Source organism: Mustelus asterias, unplaced genomic scaffold, assembly GCF_964213995.1.
Source record: "Mustelus asterias unplaced genomic scaffold, sMusAst1.hap1.1 HAP1_SCAFFOLD_92, whole genome shotgun sequence".
In the NCBI taxonomy this organism is placed as follows: Eukaryota; Metazoa; Chordata; class Chondrichthyes; order Carcharhiniformes; family Triakidae; genus Mustelus; species Mustelus asterias.
In genome coordinates this window covers 758,428-778,477 of record NW_027590141.1, presented here as the reverse complement: position 1 = coordinate 778,477, position 20,050 = coordinate 758,428, and the positions used below count along the sequence as shown (strand labels likewise).

At 43.8% G+C, this 20,050-nt stretch overlaps 2 protein-coding genes and 1 pseudogene across 7 annotated transcripts in view; 1 reads left to right on the top strand and 2 right to left on the bottom strand.

Moving 5' to 3' along the window:
- LOC144484092 (uncharacterized) overlaps window positions 1–20,050 on the bottom strand; it is a 407,989-nt gene that overhangs the window by 4,867 nt on the left and 383,072 nt on the right. For 4 of the 6 annotated variants that reach the window (XM_078202633.1, XM_078202631.1, XM_078202630.1 and 1 more), the window contains exon 2: window positions 88–176. The gene's annotated coding sequence lies outside the window, so the exon portion shown is untranslated. Of the gene's footprint in view, window positions 1–87; window positions 177–10,920; window positions 11,080–20,050 lie in introns of those variants that run through there. The other 2 variants (XR_013496059.1, XM_078202629.1) reach the window with 1 other exon arrangement.
- LOC144484122 (uncharacterized) overlaps window positions 1–20,050 on the top strand; it is a 64,913-nt gene that overhangs the window by 17,046 nt on the left and 27,817 nt on the right. The window lies entirely within an intron of this gene.
- LOC144484110 (uncharacterized) overlaps window positions 1–20,050 on the bottom strand; it is a 162,904-nt pseudogene that overhangs the window by 137,898 nt on the left and 4,956 nt on the right.

The following is a 20,050-nucleotide window of genomic DNA, read 5'->3' as shown; positions in this document are numbered from 1 at the left end:
AGCCTCGTCCACACAGAGAACAGTTTCATTTACTGTGAACAATGCTTTTTCCTTCAATGTTTAAAATCCGAATGATAATCAAGTTACCGTTAACTGGGCAGCTCCGTCAGATCCTGATGTGATGTTTGTTCGAAGATTCCTGACTGCAAATCCTCCTCTTCTAAAACTCTGTGACACTGAATTTAAAAGAAACAAAAAGTGAGAGAGAACCCACAAAAACACAAAGGCAGGTTGTGAAATTGAGCTGAATGAATCTGGTCATTTCTGGGGCCGACACCAGGAAAAAGTGACCATGAAAATTCTGGAGTGTCATAAAAATCCAAGTGATTCACTGATGTCCTGCAGGGAAGGGATTGAATGTCACCCATTCAATAGGATCATGGCTGATCTGACATTCCTCATGTCCACTTTCTTGCCCTTTTCCCGTAACCCATGATTTCCTTACTGTTCAAAAATATACACAAGGGCTTTGCCCCCACAGCTCTCTGTGGCAAGGAGTTGCAAAGACTCTCAACCCTCTGGGAGAAGAAATTGCTCCTGATCTCAGTCTTAAATTGGCACCTTTTATTCTGAGACTGTGCCCTCTGGTCCCAGACTCTCCCATGAGAGGAAACATCCACTCAGCATTTACCCTCTCAAGTCCCTTAAGAATCCAATATGCTTCAATGAGATCACCCCTCATTCTTCTAAATTCCAATGAGGAGAGGCCCAACCTGTTTAACCTTTCCTCAAAAAACAATCCCTCCATAACGGGGATAATCCAAGTGAATCTACTGTGAACTGCCTCCAATGAAATAATATTTTTCCTGAAATAAGGAGACCAAAACTGCTCACAGTCCTCCAGATATGGTCTCGCCAGTACCTTGTACAGTTGCAGCAAGACTTCCCGACTCATATACTCCAACCACAGTGGCACTGCAGTTAGCACTGCTGCTTCACAGCGCCAGAGACTCGGGTTCAATTCCTGGCTTGGGTCACTGTCTGTGTGGAGTTTGCACATTCTCCCCGGTTCTGCGTGGGTTTCCTCCGGGTGCTCCGGTTTCCTCCCACAGTCCAAAGATGTGCAGGTTAGGTGAACTGGTCATGCTAAATTCTCCCTCAGTGTACCTGAACAGGCGCCGGAGTGTGGCGACTAGTGGATTTTCACAGTAACATCATTGCATTGTTAATGTAAGCCTACTTGTGACAAATAAATAAACTTTACTTTACTTGAAATAAGGGCCAACATTCTATTAGGCTTCCTGATTACCAACTGCACCTGTGTGCTGGGTTTCTGTGTTTTGTGCAGAAGTCCCCCAAGTCCTGTTGTGTTGCAGCTTTACAGTTTTTTCCCCATTTAAATAATACTCCCCTGATCTCCCTTCCAAAATGAACAGTTTCACATTTTCCCACATTATCATAGAGTCCCTACAGTGCAGAAGGAGGACATTCAACCCATGAGTCGCACCAATTCTCTCACATAGTATCTTACCCAGAGCCTCTCTCCCACCCTATCCCCATACCCTCACACATTTACCATGGCTAATCCATCTAACCTACATGTCTTGGGACACTAAGGGGAAATGGCCAACCCACTTAATCTGCACATCTCTGGACTGTGGGAGAAACAGTAAGAAGTCTCACAACACCAGGTTAAAGTCCAACAGGTTTATTTGGTAGCAAATACCATAAGCTTTCGGAGCACAGCTCCTTCGTCAGATGGAGTGGATATCTGTTATCAAACAGTGCAAACAGACACAGAAATCAAATTACAGAATACTGATTAGAATGCAAATCTCTACAGCCAGCCAGGTCTTAAATGTACAGACAATGTGGGTGGAGGGAGCATTAAACACAGGTTAAACAGATGTGTATTGTCTCCAGACAGAACAGCTAGTGAAAATCTGCAAGTCCAGGAGGCAAGCTGTGGGGGTTACTGATAATGTGACATAAATCCAACATCCCGGTTTAGGGCGTCCTCATGTGTGCGGAACTTGGCTATCAGTTTCTGCTCAGCGACTCTGCGCTGTCGTGTGTCGTGAAGGCCGCCTTGGAGAACGCTTACCTGAAGATCCAAGGCTGAATGCCCGTGACTGCTGAAGTGCTCCCCCACAGGAAGAGAACAGTCTTGCCTGGTGATTGTCGAGCGGTGTTCATTCATCCGTTGTGGGAGAAAACCAGAGCACCTGGTTTTCTCCCACAACGGAAACCCACACAGACATGGAGGAAAGCTGCTGGATTATCATAAAAACCCAAGTGTTATGCTGATGTCTGTCAAGAAAGGAAATATGACACCTGGTCTAGAGTGGAGACAGAGAGAAGTAGAAGGGGCCGGGGTGAAGGAGGGGGATTTTATACATCTAGAACTTAATGAGAACTTTGACAGAATCTCCCAAATCCTCAACCTCCACCACCTAGAAGGACCAAGGTAGCAGGTAGATGTGAACGCCATCACCTCCAAGATCCCTCCCCCCCTCCAACTCACACACAATCCTGACTTGTCTGATATCCAGTACTAAAAGAACTGAAACTTCGTTCATATAAACACCGGGAAGACTGAACCCATTGTCTTCAGTCCCCACTACAAACTCCACTCCCTCACCAGCAACTCTATCTTCCTGGTAACTGTCTGAGGCTGAACCAAACTGTTCACAACCATGTTGAAATATTTCACCCCAAGATGTGCTTCCAACCACATATCCACATCATCATCAAAACCGCCTATTCCCATCTCAGTGATATCGCCCGACTCCACCCCAGTCTCACTTCATCTGGAACTCTCATCCATTCCAATGTGACGTGGAACTCAAGGGAATGGAACTGACCAAATTGCTCCACAGAGAGTTCAGTAAGCCTCACAACACTAGGTTAAAGTCCAACAGGTTTATTTGGAATCACGAGCTTTTGGAGCACTGATCCTGTAAGGAATAATCATTAAGACAACATATATTGGAAGGAATAATTATTAGGACAAGTAGGAGATAATAATTAACATAGAAGAGATAATCACTACTTGAGAAGCTCTCATATATCACATATCTTATTAAGCATATACTTGTACCCTTTTAAGTGCACAATATCTTACCAGGTCAGTACACATGGATACTCACATAAATGAACATAAAGACTGAAAGAAGTCAAGCAAACACACAGAAGCTGAAAGTAATTTCTTAAATAAACGTGAGAAAGTCAGACAACGGGAAAAAAGACTTGGCAATGGTTGAACAAACAACAACCTTGGCTGATTAGACAATAAACTTCAGATAAGAAGGCAAGATGTAACCACAGTGATATCATAGCACATTCATTAATGACCAATCAGAAAGAAGGCAGATAACGTAGGTCTAGTAAACCATGGTGGCTAACGAAAAGTGGCCTTGGGGTCTGCAACAAAAAAACCTTGACTGTAAGATAAGAATGATGAAATATGAAGCTAAGTGTGGATAAAAAAGACTGTGAGAACACTGGTTTTTTGGATTCATCTGGAACTCCCGGCTTTATTGAAATGTATTAGCTAATAAAGCTTTGCTGCCTGGAAGATCAAGACTCAGACTCTCTATTCTGATTGATGAACTCTTCTTGCCGTCCACGGGGAACCACGGCAAATCTGGCGCTTGCGAGCAGGGCAGAGTTGAGGTCGTCCGGTGACTCAACCCTGGAGGGATCGAGGGAGACGGTGGTCCGACCGGAACCGAGAAGTCCCCAGCCGGCCTTCTGTCAACAAGGTAAGCAGACTTGCATGCATGTAAATCCTTGTTGTCAGAAAGGGGTTTTCGAGGCCTGGCGCACCCGGTTCTCCACTGGTCCTGGATCTCACCTGCCCAAAAGATAACCTGCATTGGTAAAGTTAAAATTGTGTAAAATATTGAGAGACTGAGTCTGATCGGAAGGGTAAATTTTGCATGTAAAAAGCACGCTTTAGTTTTATGTACTGTATTGTCCACGAATGGGTAAAAAGTGAGACGTTACAAAAACCGAACGCTAATTGATGCAATTAGGTTAGTCGAGCGGTTTGGAGCGGGCTTCCAGGTTACGACTTGCCCAAGGAGAGTAAGTGTAGGCAAGCCTGCCAGTCCAAACCTACCCAGGACCTCGGAGAGAGAGACGTCAGCCGAGAGGAAGGAGAGATCTAGGAGAGATTGGTCTCCTACCTGATATAGTAATTAAGGACCTACGTTGATCGCCGGAAGAAGAAATGAAATAAAGTAAAGTGGCTACAAGGAGAAGCCTGAAAAGGTTGATCTGGAATAGCGGTGTAAGCAGCTGTTGGTAAATGTGGAGTGTAAAGCAGGATCACGACAGTGATGAATCACGTAGGAATATTGCAGTAATAGATTTCTTAAGTAGTGGTGTTAACACACATTTTTTTAGAGAAGATCTAGTAAAAATAGTTGGAGGAGGTTTTAGGGAGTGGTATGAGGGTGAGAGAAATGCCCTGCTAAGAAGAATAACTGAAGTAGTTAATTTGGAGGAAGTGAATAAGGAGTGGCCATACGTAAATTGGGACAAAATAATATACAAAAATTGGACGAGTGAAGCAGTAGAAGAAACATTGACAGAATTAATAGAAGAAATCAGACCAAGTAAGGCTCTGTTGGAAATCAGTGAGCAAGTGGAGGCATATTATCCACTAGCAGAAGAAAAAGGATTATCACCAGGAGAGGGAAGAACAGGGAAGCAAATACTGAGACCTCGGTTGGAAATACAGGTGTCAGTCAGGGAAGTGCAGTGGGAAGATAGTCCAAGGACAGAAAAAGGGAAAACAGTATATCGCATAAAAATAACAATAGTGCCAAATACCAACATATCAGAAAATATTAAGCCGCAAGGCAGTGCAAAGAAACAGAACATGCCATATCAAATTAAGACACCGGTGGAAATTCTGGGAGAAAAGTACCCAGCCCTGAAAGGAGACATAGCCCATATCTCCCAAAAATGGACCAAAAGAACAAGTAAATTAAACACACAGTGGCCAGAGGGAGGCACCTGGTGTACAGAAAGATGTGAGGATCAGAAAGGACTGGTAAAGAACTATAAACTAAGGGGTAAATCACAAAAGAGAAATCAGAAAAGAAGAAAAGAATTGGAGATACTAACATTATTTGAAAAGGAAGGAAAAGAGAAAAAGCGCATATGGAAAATGCAAATGCCAGTTCAGATTCAGGAAAAGGAAAAATTAAAAGACCCACATATAGCCCCGCCCCCTTATAAGGAAAACCAAGATTTTGCTGGGCTGTATCCAGTAATAAAGGGGACAGTGAATTTTGAGGGGGAATATGAAGAAAGGGACATGACCCGCGAACAATGGGCAAAGCAGGAGGTGGAAAGAAAGGTAAAAAGGGAAGAAGAAGGTGCTAAAGTGGAAGGAGAACTGGATAACATACGCCGTATGAGGCAAGAGTTAGAGGAAGAGTTGGTTCGGGTAAGGGTGTTAAAATGGGCAAATAGAAAAATGGAGGAAGAACAGAGTAAAAAAGGTGAGGAGGCAGTGGACAGTGAGGCAAGGTGTGAAGAGGAGGAGGGTAAGGAAGAATGGGATGAAAAATGTAAATATAGCAAGGGAAGTGCAGGAGGAAAAGGACAGGGACAGGGAAAAGCACCCTATCAGAACCAGAGGGGACAAAACCAAGGATATAATCAAGGCCCCAGGCAGGGAGGACCACCTGGCCCTCCAGGGGTATGCTGGGGATGTGGGGAAACAGGACACATAAAAAGGAATTGTCCCCAAAACTGCTATAGACAAGGAGGTCAACAACAAATGAGTCAGCAAATGATGCAAGTGCCAACCAGTGACTGCCCAATGAGTCAGGGGCCAGTAAATCACCAGAGTTTCCTATAGGGAGGCCCAGAGAACCCCGAAATGGTAGGCCAGTATGTACAAATAACGGACACAGCAAATCAAGAACCTGTAATCAATGTTAGAATAGGGGGGGTTGAGATCCCCATGATGATAGATACAGGAGCTACTTGTACGTGCATACAAGAAAAATATGCAGGACACCTACCATTGTCAGGTCAGTTTGTAAAAACTATGGGGTTCTCGGGGAAAGCAGTATTGACTCAAATGACGATGCCGGTGCCTATCACCGTTGGAAACAAAACCACTCATGTGCCTGTGTTAGTATGCAATAAAACACCACTGAATTTGTTAGGCCGGGATGCAATCTTAGGGTTAGGGTTAAAATTAGAGTGTACAACTCAAGGAACTAATCTGACGGGCATGTACGTAATTAGGGTAAGGGGAGAAGAGTGGGCCAATGTATATTGGCTAGGGGACATAGAAGAACAAATTAAAAAGCAGGTATGGGAAATTTGGGGGACATTTGTAGAGGCACAGATTCCAGACGCCGAATGGCCAAAAACTGAACTACATAGCACAATGATTTTTGATAAAATACAACAGTCAGAGATACAGGAGAAGTGGAATAAAGAGGCAGGACAAGAACAGGAAATAAATTCAGACAGCATTTTAATCAGACCAGAGGGAGCAGCCCTCACAATTAGAAAGAATGAATGGGTCAGAAAATGGTTCTCAGTGCCTGAGACAGAACCACATGTTACGCTAAAGGTGAATCCTGATTACAGACCAAAGGATTTGGGACTTATGACGTTTAGGGCACAGGAACTGGAATTTATTAAAGCAAACAATGAGAATATTTGGATGTCGACTGACGGACAAATGATGAAAATATCTGTTAATGCAAGGATGACTGGAAGACCAAAAGAGGTAAAAATAGAGTTAAAAGATAAAGAAGTAGAGCAAGAATGAAGAGCAAAGTTAGAAAAAGATTTAGATTCTCTCCCTGAGGAATTGTGGTCAAAGAACGACACAGATGTAGGCAAAGTTAAAACAGCTACCCCAGTTGAAGTAAAATTGAAGCCAGGATGTCAAGGACCTTATAAACCACAATATCCAATCAAGGCAGAAGCAGTAAAAGGCATAAGAGAAACAATCAGAGGATTAGTAGACGCAGAAATATTAAAAGAAACCTGAAGTAAATGAAACACACCCTTATTACCAGTTAAAAAGGCAGATGGGGAAAAGTGGAGGTTAGTACACGACCTGAGAGCAGTTAATGAAGTAGTTGAAAATATGCCAGTAGAAGTCCCTAACCCCTACACCTTATTGACTAACATACCGTCTGAAAACAGATGGTTTACAGTAATAGACTTATGCTCAGCGTTTTTCAGTGAAGCGAGTCAGTACTTATTTGCTTTCAAGTACGAGGGAAAGTACAATAGAATGCCACAAGGATTCAAACACTCCCCACATGTATTCAACCAAGTGTTGAGAGCAGATTTGGCAGGGATACAACTAGAAGGAACACTGATACAATATGTGGATGACTTGTTGTTGTGTACAGAAACAAAGGAACAATGTAGGGAAGAAAGTTTAAAACTGCTGGAAAAACTGGCGAAAGGAGGACATAAAGTGTCAAGAAAGAAATTACAGTTCTGTCAAAGAAAAGTAGAATACCTTGGAAGGGAAATAACTGTTGGACAAAAAAGAATAGCTCACCAGCAGATAGAAGCAGTATTGAAAATCCCAAAACCAGACAGTGAGCACTAAAGCTATGACCAAATTACAAAATCTAAGGAAAAAAATGCATGACAATGCTGGATTTGGCCATAATATTTGGAATTGGCTTGATAATGTATTCGGACAATGGGGAGCATGGTTTGCAAAGGCAAGGGTTATAATGGTAGTAGTAATAATCATAATTGGACTAATCTTTTGTTGTTTACTGCCTGCTTTGAGATCTTTTATTACCAGACTAATGATGCGACAAATGGTAGTGCGAATAGAGAATGAACAAATCCCCGAACAAGAAGTCCAGGAATGGGGTCAAGTTGAATTACCCCCACCGAATAGACTCATGATAACTTTGATTGAGACTGACGCTCCTTGTTTTGCAATGTAGCACTAAAGACTGCAAAAGAGGGGAAGATCTGTTTCAATGCGTTAAAAGAAGATGGAAATTTGATTTGTATACCAGTGATCAGTATTTTCCTTCCTCAGGAACAAGGACTGTTGACACAAACTCTACTGCTCAAGTTCATGGTTCATCGAATTCGACCCAGGAAACTGAGCTATCAACTGAACTGACAAAACAAGAGAAATCACTGAAATTGAAGCTGAAAGACTGTATAAACTAAATAGTAGTAGCGGCGACTAAGCGCGGGAAAAGAATTGTGTAAACTGTGATAAATTGTACTCTCCCTCCTTGTGATAGCATGGGAAAAGTAAGGGTAGGATGGATGGGGATAATACTAGTACTTAGTATGAGGGGTGGCAAGAGTAAAAATGAACAGGAAGAAGACAGATCGCATATAAATACTTACCTATATATGTCATATATGTATGCAGAAAGATTGAACATAAGCAAATGTTGGGTCTGCACTCATGTCCCAAGCCATTCCCAAGAAGGCCTACCACTCCAGTCTCTCCCTTTTCAGATTTCAGAAACTATAGAATGGATATTGAGACAAAATAAGACAGGGGAAGGAGGAAACATGACAATGTGGGAGTCAGCTGGGTATAGAATGACCAGGTTTGCTACATGGTACCAACCAACCTACGACCATTCCCAGTTCCCACCTGTACCGACGGTCCTAAAATCAAATGGACCAGGATCCTTCTGTTTAAAGAAAAATGTGGATGGAGCAAGAGTTGGAGAAAGTAAATGTCAGCAAACTGTAGAATGGCAACCACCTGTGAAAGATTTAAGTACAGCTGGTATGTTCAAAATAGACTGGACTGAAATATGCAACATCACATCAAGCAACATGTGGGAAGGAAAAGCTGTACAACCTTGGGTGACATTGGCTGATAACTTTACGGCCTACAATGGAACTTACTTTATATGCGGTACAAAGGCATATCCCTGGCTTCCTGTGAACTGGACAGGCTCCTGTTATCTGGGATATGTAGTGCCCTATATGCACCACATGCCTTCCCTACGAAGCTACCCTTCGCGAGCAAAACGAACAATCAGTAAGACTGACTGGTTCTTTATGATGGCCTTTCCATTACATGGGACAGGAAGAACGGCAAACGAGTTAATTCTGATGGCCACAGCCCTGGAACAACTGGCTAATATCACTGCAGCTGAAGCTCGATAAACAGGGCAAGCCTTGACAGAAGTATCAGCAGAACTGATGGCAGTCCGCACAGTAGCCCTGCAAAATAGACTGGCTTTGGACTATCTATTGGCCTCGCAGGGAGGAACATGTGCCATACTTTAACAAGAATGCTGTATTTACATACCAGATAAATCTGAGAATATAACTAACCTTGCAAAGCATATCAAGGCACAAGCTGACCAACTCCAAAAGATAGGTCACGAATTCCATGATTATAACCCACCTGGATGGTTAGGATGGGTGGGAAATGGGATGTTTGATTGGATTTTTAAATCATTTATGTTACTGTTGCTTATAATAGTAGGGATAGCATTCGCAGGATGCTTATGTCGATGTGTAATTAACAGGGCAATGGACAGCATGTACCATTATCAATAGTTTGAAAATAAGAGGAGATAATATGACCCTAGATACCATACGCATAGAGGGAAATACTTAAATGATCAAGCAAAATCAAGGAGGGAGAGATGTGTTTGTCCAAAGTGTATGAAATGTATTAATGCAAAAATGTATTTTAATGAACTATCAGGTAAAGGAAATCTGGAGGAGCAGTTCGCAATTAGGCTATTAATAAACAAAAAGGGATATTGATCCTACACTTAAGCTCCTCCACATTTCGTGAAACCAAACATAACTATGACATATATTGGGAAAATATATCAAGAAATAGTTTAGTGAGACAATGATGTCTCAAAGAGGGGATATGTAAGGAATAATCATTAAGACAACATATATTGGAAGGAATAATTATTAGGACAAGTAGGAGATAATAATTAACATAGAAGAGATAATCACTACTTGAGAAGCTCTCATATATCACATATCTTATTAAGCATACACCTGTACCCTTTTAAGTGCACAATACCTTACCAGGTCAGTACACATGGATACTCACATAAATGAACATAAAGGCTGAAAGAAGTCAAGCAAACACACAGAAGCTGAAAGTAATTTCTTAAATAAACGTGAGAAAGTCAGACAACGGGAAAAAAGACTTGGCATAGCAGGATGCCCTACAATGGTTGAACAAACAACAACCTTGGCTGATTAGACAATAAACTTCAGATAAGAAGGCAGGATGTAACCACAGTGATATCATAGCACATTCATTAGTGACCAATCAGAAAGAAGGCAGATAACGTAGGTCGAGTAAACCATGGTGGCTAACGAAAAGTGGCCTTGGGGTCTGCAACAAAAAAACCTTGACTGTAAGATAAGAATGATGAAATATGAAGCTAAATGTGGATAAAAAAGACTGTGAGAACACTGGTTTTTTGGATTCATCTGGAAATCCCGGCTTTATTGAAATGTATTAGCTAATAAAGCCTTGCTGCCTGGAAGATCAAGACTCAGACTCTATTCTGATTGATGAACTCTTCTTGCCGTCCACGGGGAACCACGGCAATCCTTCCTCAGGTCACTCACCTGATGGACTTTAACCTGGTGTTGTGAGACTCCTTACTATGCCCAACCCAGTCCAATGCCGGCATCTCCACATCATGGCTACCACGGAGAGTCAGCATGGATTTAAGTTGCCAAATGCATTTCCTTCTATGTTGTAATCTCTGCATCACTGGAAATTGATAAAGCAGCCACACTGCTGTATATTTCAAGACAAAAAATATGGGATCATAAATAACATATCTCTCTCCCATACAAATTTACAGTTCATTTAAATGTTAGCCCTTTTCTGGGAAAACTGAATTGTGAACATTGGGTAAGAGGTTACCCTATTAGCCAGATAAACTGAGGGAACTAAAAGATGTCAATGTCTTTGAGAGAGAAACAAAAATATACCTGGGCCTAGTCCTGTTCCTGAATCCGGTCTTCATCTGTAACCTTTCCAGAGTCTGCAGCCTCCCTGGATTCACTTCCTTTCCCTTCAGTTGCTGCAAGTCCCCAATTTCCCCCAGAATGAGAAAAGAAATGGAAAGGGGGAGAAAAGAAAGTGTTTTACTCACAGATATTAGCGACAGGAGGAAGTTTCAGTCTGTCTGAAGATCAATCTTCATTCACACAAAGCCAGCGCTCTGATCAGCTGGAGGACCAGTGTCCTTCCGGTCCTCCAACTCTTCCCATTGGTCAGCCCCTCAGCATCAAGGTCAGGGGGTGGGATCTCCGCCGGGCGGACCCGGGAGCCCCGCCCCCACCCATTGTTCCCCTCCCCCTGCACCTCCTCGAGCCAAGGTTTCCAAGCAACCGGCTGGCGGCTCCGGACAGAGCGAGAAGCCGCTCGGTGATCGCCCCCTCCCCCCGGCCCGGGACTGCGCACGTCCAAGGGAGAGGGGAAGCTGCGCATGTGCGGGGGTGCTCCCGCTGACCTGCATGCTGACGGGTTCACCAATGAACTATTCCTTTCTTAACTTTCTGGAAGCCGATTGTCTTCGAACATTCAAAAACCATTGAAACTGCCTTTTTACTCAGCACTTGCTAAAATACTGATTAAAAAACACAAAACTCACAGCTTGGACTCAAATACTACCCAGTGCAAGGAACTCGTCTACTTTGTCAGAAGACTAAGGAAATTTGGCATGTCAGCTACGACTCTCACCAACTTTTACAGATGCACCATATCACAGCTTGGTACGGCTCCTGCTCTGCCCAAGACCGCAAGGAACTACCAAAGGTAGTGAATGTAGCCCAATACATCACGCAAACCAGCCTCCCATCCATTGACTCTGTCTACACTTCCCGCTGCCTCGGCAAAGCAGCCAGCATAATTAAGCACCCCACGCACCCTGGACATTCTCTCTTCCCCTTTCTTCCGTTGGGAAAAAGATACAAAAGTCTGAGGTCACGTACCAACAGAACAGAGTTTTCCCTGCTGCTGTCAGACTTTTGAATGGACTTCCCTTGCATTAAGTTGATCTTTCTCTGCACCCAAGCTGTGACTGTAACACTACATTCTGCACTCTCTCATTTCCTTCTCTATGAATGGTATGTTTTGTCTGTTTAGCGCACAAGAAACAAAACTTTTCACTGTATGTTAATACATGTGACAATAGTAAATCAAATCAAACCAAAAAGGCAAATTGATCAGGCTCCCTGCCGATAGGCTTTTGTTCCAATATTTCTGAGTTCCTGACTTGGGGACCTTTCTTTGTGCTTTGGTTGTTCCTGCAGGTCAACACTTGCAAATCTCCTTTATCTTCTTCTGCTCGGGGTCTCACTGGCTGAGATGTGCTTTCAGTCACATATTCACAGAACATGCGCTGTTACAGATTAATGATCTGGAAGATGGAATGAGGGCATAATTGCTAAATTTAATTTGATTTGATTTTGTTTTGATTTGATTTATTATTGTCACATGTATTAGCATACAGTGAAAAGTACTGTTTCTTGCGCGCTATACACACAAAGCATACCGTACATAGAGAAAGAAATGAGAGAGTGCAGAATGTAGTGTTACAGTCATAGCTAGGGTATAGAGAAAGAGCAACTTAATGCAAGATAAGTCCATTCAAAAGTCTGATGGCAGCAGGGAAGAAGCTGTTCTTGAGTCAGTTGGTACGTGACCTCAGGCTTTTGCATCATTTTCCCAATGGAAGAAGGTGGAAGAGAGAATATCCGGGGTGCGTGGGGTCCTGAATTATGCTGGCTGCTTTGCCGAGGCAGCGGGAAATGTAGACAGTCAATGGATGGCAGCTTAGTTTGCATGATGGATTGGGCTACACTACGACCTTTTGTAGTTCCTTGTGACCTTGGGCAGAGCAGGAGCCATATCAAGAAGTGATACAACCAGAAAGAATGCTTTCTGTGGTGCATCTGTAAAAATTGGTGAGAGTCATAGCTGACGTGCCAAATTTCCTCAATCTTCTGAGAAAGTAGAGGCATTTGTGGGCTTTCTTAACTATAGTGTCAGCATGGGGGGACCAGGACAGATTGTTGGTGATCTGGACACCTAAAAACTTGAAGGTCTTGACCCTTTCTAAATTTGCGGATGATACAAAGATATGTAGAGGGACGGGTAGTGTTGAGGAAGTCGGGAGGCTGCAGAATGACTTGGACAGGCTGGGCAAATGGGCAAAGAAGTGCCAGATGGAATATAACGTGGGGAAGTGTGAGGTTATGCACTTTGGTCGGAAGAATAAAGACGTAGACTATTTTCCAAATGGTGAAAGGCTTCGGAAATCTCAAGCACAAAGGGACTTGGGAGCCCTGGTTCTGGACTCTCTTAAGGTTAACATGCAGGTTCAGTTGGCAGTTACGAAGGCAAATTCAATGCTAGCATTCACTTCTAGAGGGCTAGAATACAAGAGCAGTGATGTACTGCTGAGGCGGTATCAGGCTCTGGTCAGACCCCATTTGGAATATTGTGAGCAGTTTTGGGCCCCATACCTAAGGAAGGGTGTGCTGGCCTTGGAGGGGGTCCAAGGAGGTTCACAGGAATGATCCCAGGAATGAAGGGTTTGTCATATGAGGAGCAGTTGAGGAGTCTGGGTCTATAGTCAATGGAGTTCAGAAGGATGAGAGGGGATCTAATTGAAACTTACAGAATACTGAGAGACCGAGATAGAATGGACGTGGAGAGGATGTTTCCACTAGTGGGACAGACTAGAACTCGAGGTCACAACCTCAGAGTGAAGGGACGCTCCTTTAAAACTGAGATGAGGTGGAATTTCTTGAGAGGAGGGTGGCGAAAGTGAAACTCATTGCACAGAGGGCTGTGGAGGCCAGGTCATTAAGTGTCTTTAAGACAGAGATGGATAGGTTCTTGATCAATAAGGGGATCAAAGGTTACGGGGAGAAGGCAGGAGAATGGGGATGAGAATCATATCAGCCATGATTGAATGGCAAAGCAGACTCGATGGGCCAAATGGCCTAATTCTGCTCTGATATCTTATGGTCATATGGATCACTGTCTTTTAGTCACAAAGGCTGAGGGAGTCATGCCTCTCTCAGGGGGTGGCATTTCTCTCAGGAGCACAACACACAGGGGTCTATGTTCACTCAATGTCAGTTCGAGGCAGAGCGACTGCCCCCAATCAATGAGCTCCTGTGCCCATTCCTCAGTGCAGAACTCCTTCAGCCTGATCCTCCCACAGTACTCAGCCTGATACAGAGTTAGCTCTTCTAACCATCAGCCTTTGCTGTTGTCTTCATTTGCTTTATGGTTTTGCATCAGGTTATACTCTCTTTAGATCAGTCAAGAATTAGGGTCGCGAATGCGGCCATCTGGCTCATTAAGTCCATGCTGGTTCCCTGTGAATCAAACCATTGCCCCGTTCTATCCCCGTACCCCTGTAGGTTTATTTCCCTCAATTGCCCATATAATTTCCTTTTGGAAAGATTCCATCATCTCTGCTTCTCCCCCTTGCCGGAAGTGGGTTCCAGATATTTACCACTTTCATCAAATGAAAATGAATCTGAGAGCAGAGAAGGAGGCCATTCCAGCCATTGTACCCATGATATCCCTTTGAACAAGCTCTTCCATGAATCCCATATTTCATTTCGAATCTGTCCAATTCCCTTTTGAAAGATCCAGTTTAATTTGCTTCCTGCACAATTTTCAGGCAGTGAATTCCAAATCACAACAACTCATTCTGTTTTGAAACAAATAATTTCACAACATATTGTGTTTGGATTTTCACAGAGGATTTGGAAATGGAGTGACAGTTGTCACTCAAAATTGAGACTCAGTCTTTATTAATGATCTCCATGAGCGGACTGAGTGTGATGTATCCAAGTTGGGGACTATTTCTAAAAAGGAAATTACATTTCTGCCGCTTCTTGCATGACCACAAGATCTTGGAAAGTGTTTTACGGTCAAGTTATTTTGAAGTGTAGTCACTGTTGTGATGTGGGAAACTGTCGGGGTGCCTCAGAAATGAAAATGATCACTTTCATCTGTATTAACAGTTAAATATAACTAGGTCAAGGAAGCCATGTTAAACTCTAACATGTGATGAGATCTTTATATCATAAAGCTAAAAGCCTCCAGACACTGCTGAGCAAGGAATTAAGGAATTCTTCAATCATTTTGATAAGTTAGAGGACACTATATTCTGCTAAAGTCTGGCTCAATAATGAGGCTGATTGTTCAACCTGATCAAGATTAGTAAGAAAGCTTTGTGTCTTTCACAAAGTATATTTTTGAACCATTGTATCTTGTATTAACCAAATGTATTAATTAAAGATTACTCTAACAATTAGCTACCAGTCAGTAACAGATGGGTGAATAAGTAGTGAGCCATAATTGAGTTAAAGTTAATGAATCAATAATGAATCAGTAGTTATAATGAAAGATTGAGTTTTATTTGCAGTCAAATGTAAAAGCTTAATTGCTGTGTATGTAAAGAATGTGCAGTGAAGATAAATGTACTGGCGAGAGAGACCTTCCAGCTCTGATTAGCCTCAACATTTGTACAGGGATTGTATAGAATCAGATAAAGGGATGGTGTGAAATTATTCTATTGTATTCCTGATAATGACAGAAAATGGGGCAAGTAATTGAGGATACAATTAATCTAGTGACAAAACTGCTTTCTTTCTTCACGACAACCATTACCTCTCCCTTTGCCTTTTGTTCCAGGACATTTTTGACATTTAATCTCGTCGCCCTCTAACCAATCCCCGACTTTCCCTTTTGTTCGACCTGACCCTCCCCCTTTCTCATCAGTATCAAACCCATCACATTTCTCCCTCTAGTTCTGAAGTAGAGTTACATTGGACGTGAAACATTAACTCAGTTTCCCTCCCCACAGATGCCTGCCAGACCTGTGTTTTTCCAGTTCTTTCTGTATTTATTTTAGATCTACTTGCAGTGGAGGAAAAACACTATTTACTATCCAGGATAAAATAAATGTCTTTCGTCAGATTTTGTGGATCATTTTGTTTATTTGTTTGTTTAGCTATGATGAGAGGTTGGAGAAACTTGGTTTGTTCTCACTGGAACAAGAGAGGTTGAGGAGCGACCTGATAGAAGTCTCCAATATTATGAGGGGCATGGACAGAATGGATAGTCAAACGCTTTTTCCCAGGGTGGAAGAGTCACAGCTTTAAGGAGCGAGGGGCAAGGTTTAAAGGAGATGTATAAGGCAGATTTTGTACACAGAGGGTGGTGGGTGCCTGGAACTCGCTGCCGGGGGTGGTAGTGGAAGCGGATACGGTAGTGACTTTTAAGGGGCATCTGGACAAATACATGAATAGGATGGGAATAGGGGAATATGGTCGCTGGAAGGGTAGGGGGTTTTAGTTAAGTCAGGCAGCATGATCAGTGCAGGCTTGGAGGGCCTGTTCTTGTGATGTAATTTTCTGTGTTCTTATTTCATTGGAAATGTGCTCTCCCAGGCTCAAAGAGCATCAGCTCATTGGAAGCAGAGGGGTGAAACCAGCCAGTCCAGCAGAAAGAAAACCCTTCAACCTTCCACTTCACCAACTGTCAGAATGAACGTGGTTCAGTGCTGGATGTGATTAACAGCAGAAACCAACTCGATAATCATTTGTGAATCTGTTGGTGTTTCTGCAGGTTGGATAACCGAGTCAATCCCTTCCCACACACAGAGCAGGCGAACGGCCGCTCCCCAGTGTGAACTCGCTGGTGTATCCGTAGTGCAGATGACCATTTAAATCTCATTGTGCAGTGAGAGCAGCTGAACGGTCGCTCCTCAGTGTGAATGCGCTGGTGGGACACCAGATCCACTGAGCTTTTGAATCCGCTCCCACAGTCAGAACATTTAAAGGGTCTCTCACTGGTGTGAATGAGATTGTGTCTCAGCAGGATGGATAACTGAGTGAACCCGTTCCCACACACAGAGCAGGTGAACGGCCTCTCCCCAGTGTGAACTCGCTGGTGTTTCCGCAGGTGGAATGTCGTTCTAAACAACTTTGTGCAGTGAGAGCAGCTGAACGGTCTCTCCTCAGTGTGAATGCGCTGGTGAGACTTCAGTTCTCGAGAACTTTTAAATCCACTCCCACAGTCAGTACATTTAAAGGGTCTCTCATTGGTGTGAGTGACTTTGTGACTCAGCAGGTGGGAGGACCGAGTGAATCCCTTCCCACACTGAGAGCAGGTGAATGGCCTCTCCCCAGTGTGAACACGCTGGTGTCTCTGCAGGTGGGATGACCGAGTGAATCCCTTCCCACATTGAGAGCAGGTGAATGGTCTCTCTCCAGTGTGACTGCGTCGATGAGTTTCCAGCTCTGATGGGGCATTGTATCCCTTCCCACAGTCCCCACATTTCCACGGTTTCTCCATGGTTCAAGTGTCCTTGTGACTCTCCAGGTTAAACAATCAGTTAAATCTCACACAGAACAAGGGTACAGTCTCTCCCCGCTGTGAATGCTGTGATGTATTTTCAGGCTGTGTAACTGGTTAAAGCTCTTTCCACACTCAGTGCACTGGAACACTCTCACTCGGGTGTGTGTGTGTCTTGGTGCTTTTCCAGTCACACTGATGTTGAGAATCTTCTGAAGCAGAAAGAACAGAGAAACATTTCACCTTCTAGAATCAAAGGTCAGTGATATTCAGGTCCCGATAAATTGAATGCTGACGTGATGTTTGTTTTGAGTTTTTGTCTGTAAATCCTCACCTTCTGATATCCTGTAAACGAGTTTGAAAAATTCACCATTGTCAGTACAGCATAGAAATTCAGAACAGACAATTCTAGTTTCTATAGAACATTCTTTCCTCTCTCATTCCCCAAAACTGTAAATCTCCATCCCACACACTCTCCCTCCATTCTCACTCTGCTGTATCTAATATTCACCCTCCCAATTCTCCTGAAGGTGCTGATTGAGGCTGATTGACAGATCCATGCTCACGGCTTCCTGTCCTGGACACAGAGAGCTGGAAATCTCCATGCAGGAGAATAACAGAAATATGGCGACTTTCCTCGACTAAGAATGTTTTAAATGGATTGTTTCAGTTAGTGAAGATACAGGGGGTTGTGATTGATGATAGTCTTGAACTTGCTGCCTGTGAGGGTGGCCATAGAGTTTGACAGCACGGAAAGAGGCCCTTCAGCCTATCGTGTTTGCGCCGACCATCAAACACCTTTCTATTCTAATCCCATTTTCCACTCTTGGTGCGTAACCTTGTATGCTATGGCATTTCAAGAGCTCATCTAAATACTTCTTAAATGTTTCAGGCAGTGAGTTCCAGATTCCCACCACCGTCTGAGTGAAAAGGTTTTTCCTCACATCTTCTATAAACCTACTGCCCCTGAACTTAAATCCATGCCTTTGGTTATTGCCCCCTCTACTAAAGAGAAAAGTTCCTTCCTGTCCCCCTCCATCTGTGCCCCTCAGAATTTTATACACCTCAATCAGGTCCCCCTCACCCTTCTCTGCTCCAAGAAAAACAACGCCAGCCTATCCAGTTTCTCTTGATAGCTGAAACACTCCAGCCCAGACAACACCCTGGGGAATTTCCTCTTCACCTTCTCCAGTGCAATTACATCCTTCCCATAGTGTGGCAACCAGAACTGCACACAGTACTCCAGGTGTGGCCTATCCAGTGTTTTATACAGCTCCATCATAACCTCCCTGCCCTTATAGTCAATAAGAAGTTTAACAACACCAGGTTAAAGTCCAACAGGTTTATTTGGTAGCAAAAGCCACACAAGCTTTCGAGGCTCTGAGCCCCTTCTTCAGGTGAGTGGGAATTCTGTTCACAAACAGGGCATATAAAGACACAGACTAAATTTATATGAATAATGGTTGGAATGCGAATACTTACAACTAATCCAGTCTTTAAGAAACAAAACAATGGGAGTGGAGAGAGCATCAAGACAGGCTAAAAAGATGTGTATTGTCTCCAGACAAGACAGCCAGTGAAACTCTGCAGGTCCACGCAACTGTGGGAGTTACAAATAGTGTGACATAAACCCAATATCCCGGTTGAGGCCGTCCTTGTGTGTGCGGCATTATAGTCAATGCCTTGGTTAATAAAGGCACGTATGCCACGTGCCTTCTGAACCACCTTATGTAGCTGTCCTACTGTCTTCAGAGATCTATGAACATACGCACCAAGGTCCCTCTGATCCTCTGTACCTCCGAGGATCTGACTATTCATTGTGCATTCCGAGATGCCGCTTGTAAAAATTGCTTCAAATTAAGCTAAAATGTAACCAAATGACTTCAACCAAGCACAGCATGTCAATACTACACTGGATCTTCGCCAAAAGGCTGAGAAGCGATACCTCCTGCTCTTAATATACTGACAGAACACCTTTGCATTTCCTCACAGATGTTGCCGAGAGGAGGAGGTTTGGTCTGAAGCTCATTGGCCAACCAACTTCCGCATTCAGACAATGGGGAGCTCTGATTGGCTGGAGGACCAAATAAACAAACTCAGGTTAAATCAGGACAAAGTAAAAGGGGCAGCTCCCCAGAAGGAGGGGGAACAGCCCGAACAGAAATCAAAGTACAAAGGAAACTTAAAAACATCAAATTAAAATGTGATTATCAGGGTCAATAACGCACCCCAAACCCTGCGGTGCCCAGCGGGCGTGGAAAGCGTCAACCTCGCCCGTGGACACCGCATGCTCCCTCGCCAGGGACACCTGGCCGCGAACGTAGCCGCGGTAGAGGGGAAGACAGTCAGGATGGACGGCCCCCTCGATCGCCCGCTGCCTGGACCGGTAAATGGCGCGTTTCGCCAGGCCCAGGAGCAGGTTCACGAGGAGGTCGCCATCCCGACCCTCCCCTCTCCGCACCGGGTGTCCGTAGATCAGGAGCGTGGGACTGAAGTGTAAACAAAACATCAATAAAAGGTTCTTCAGGAAAACATAAAGGGAGTGCAGCCTAAGACACACAACATAGACATGGTCCACGGACTCCACAAGGCCGCAGAAAGGGCAGTCTTCGGAGCCCATGAACCAGTGAATCCTACGGTTGTGCGGCACTGCTGCATGCATCACCCTCCACCCCAGGTCCCCGACGTAATTGGGGGAGATCCTTCCGTAGAGGGACCTCCAGCGGGGAC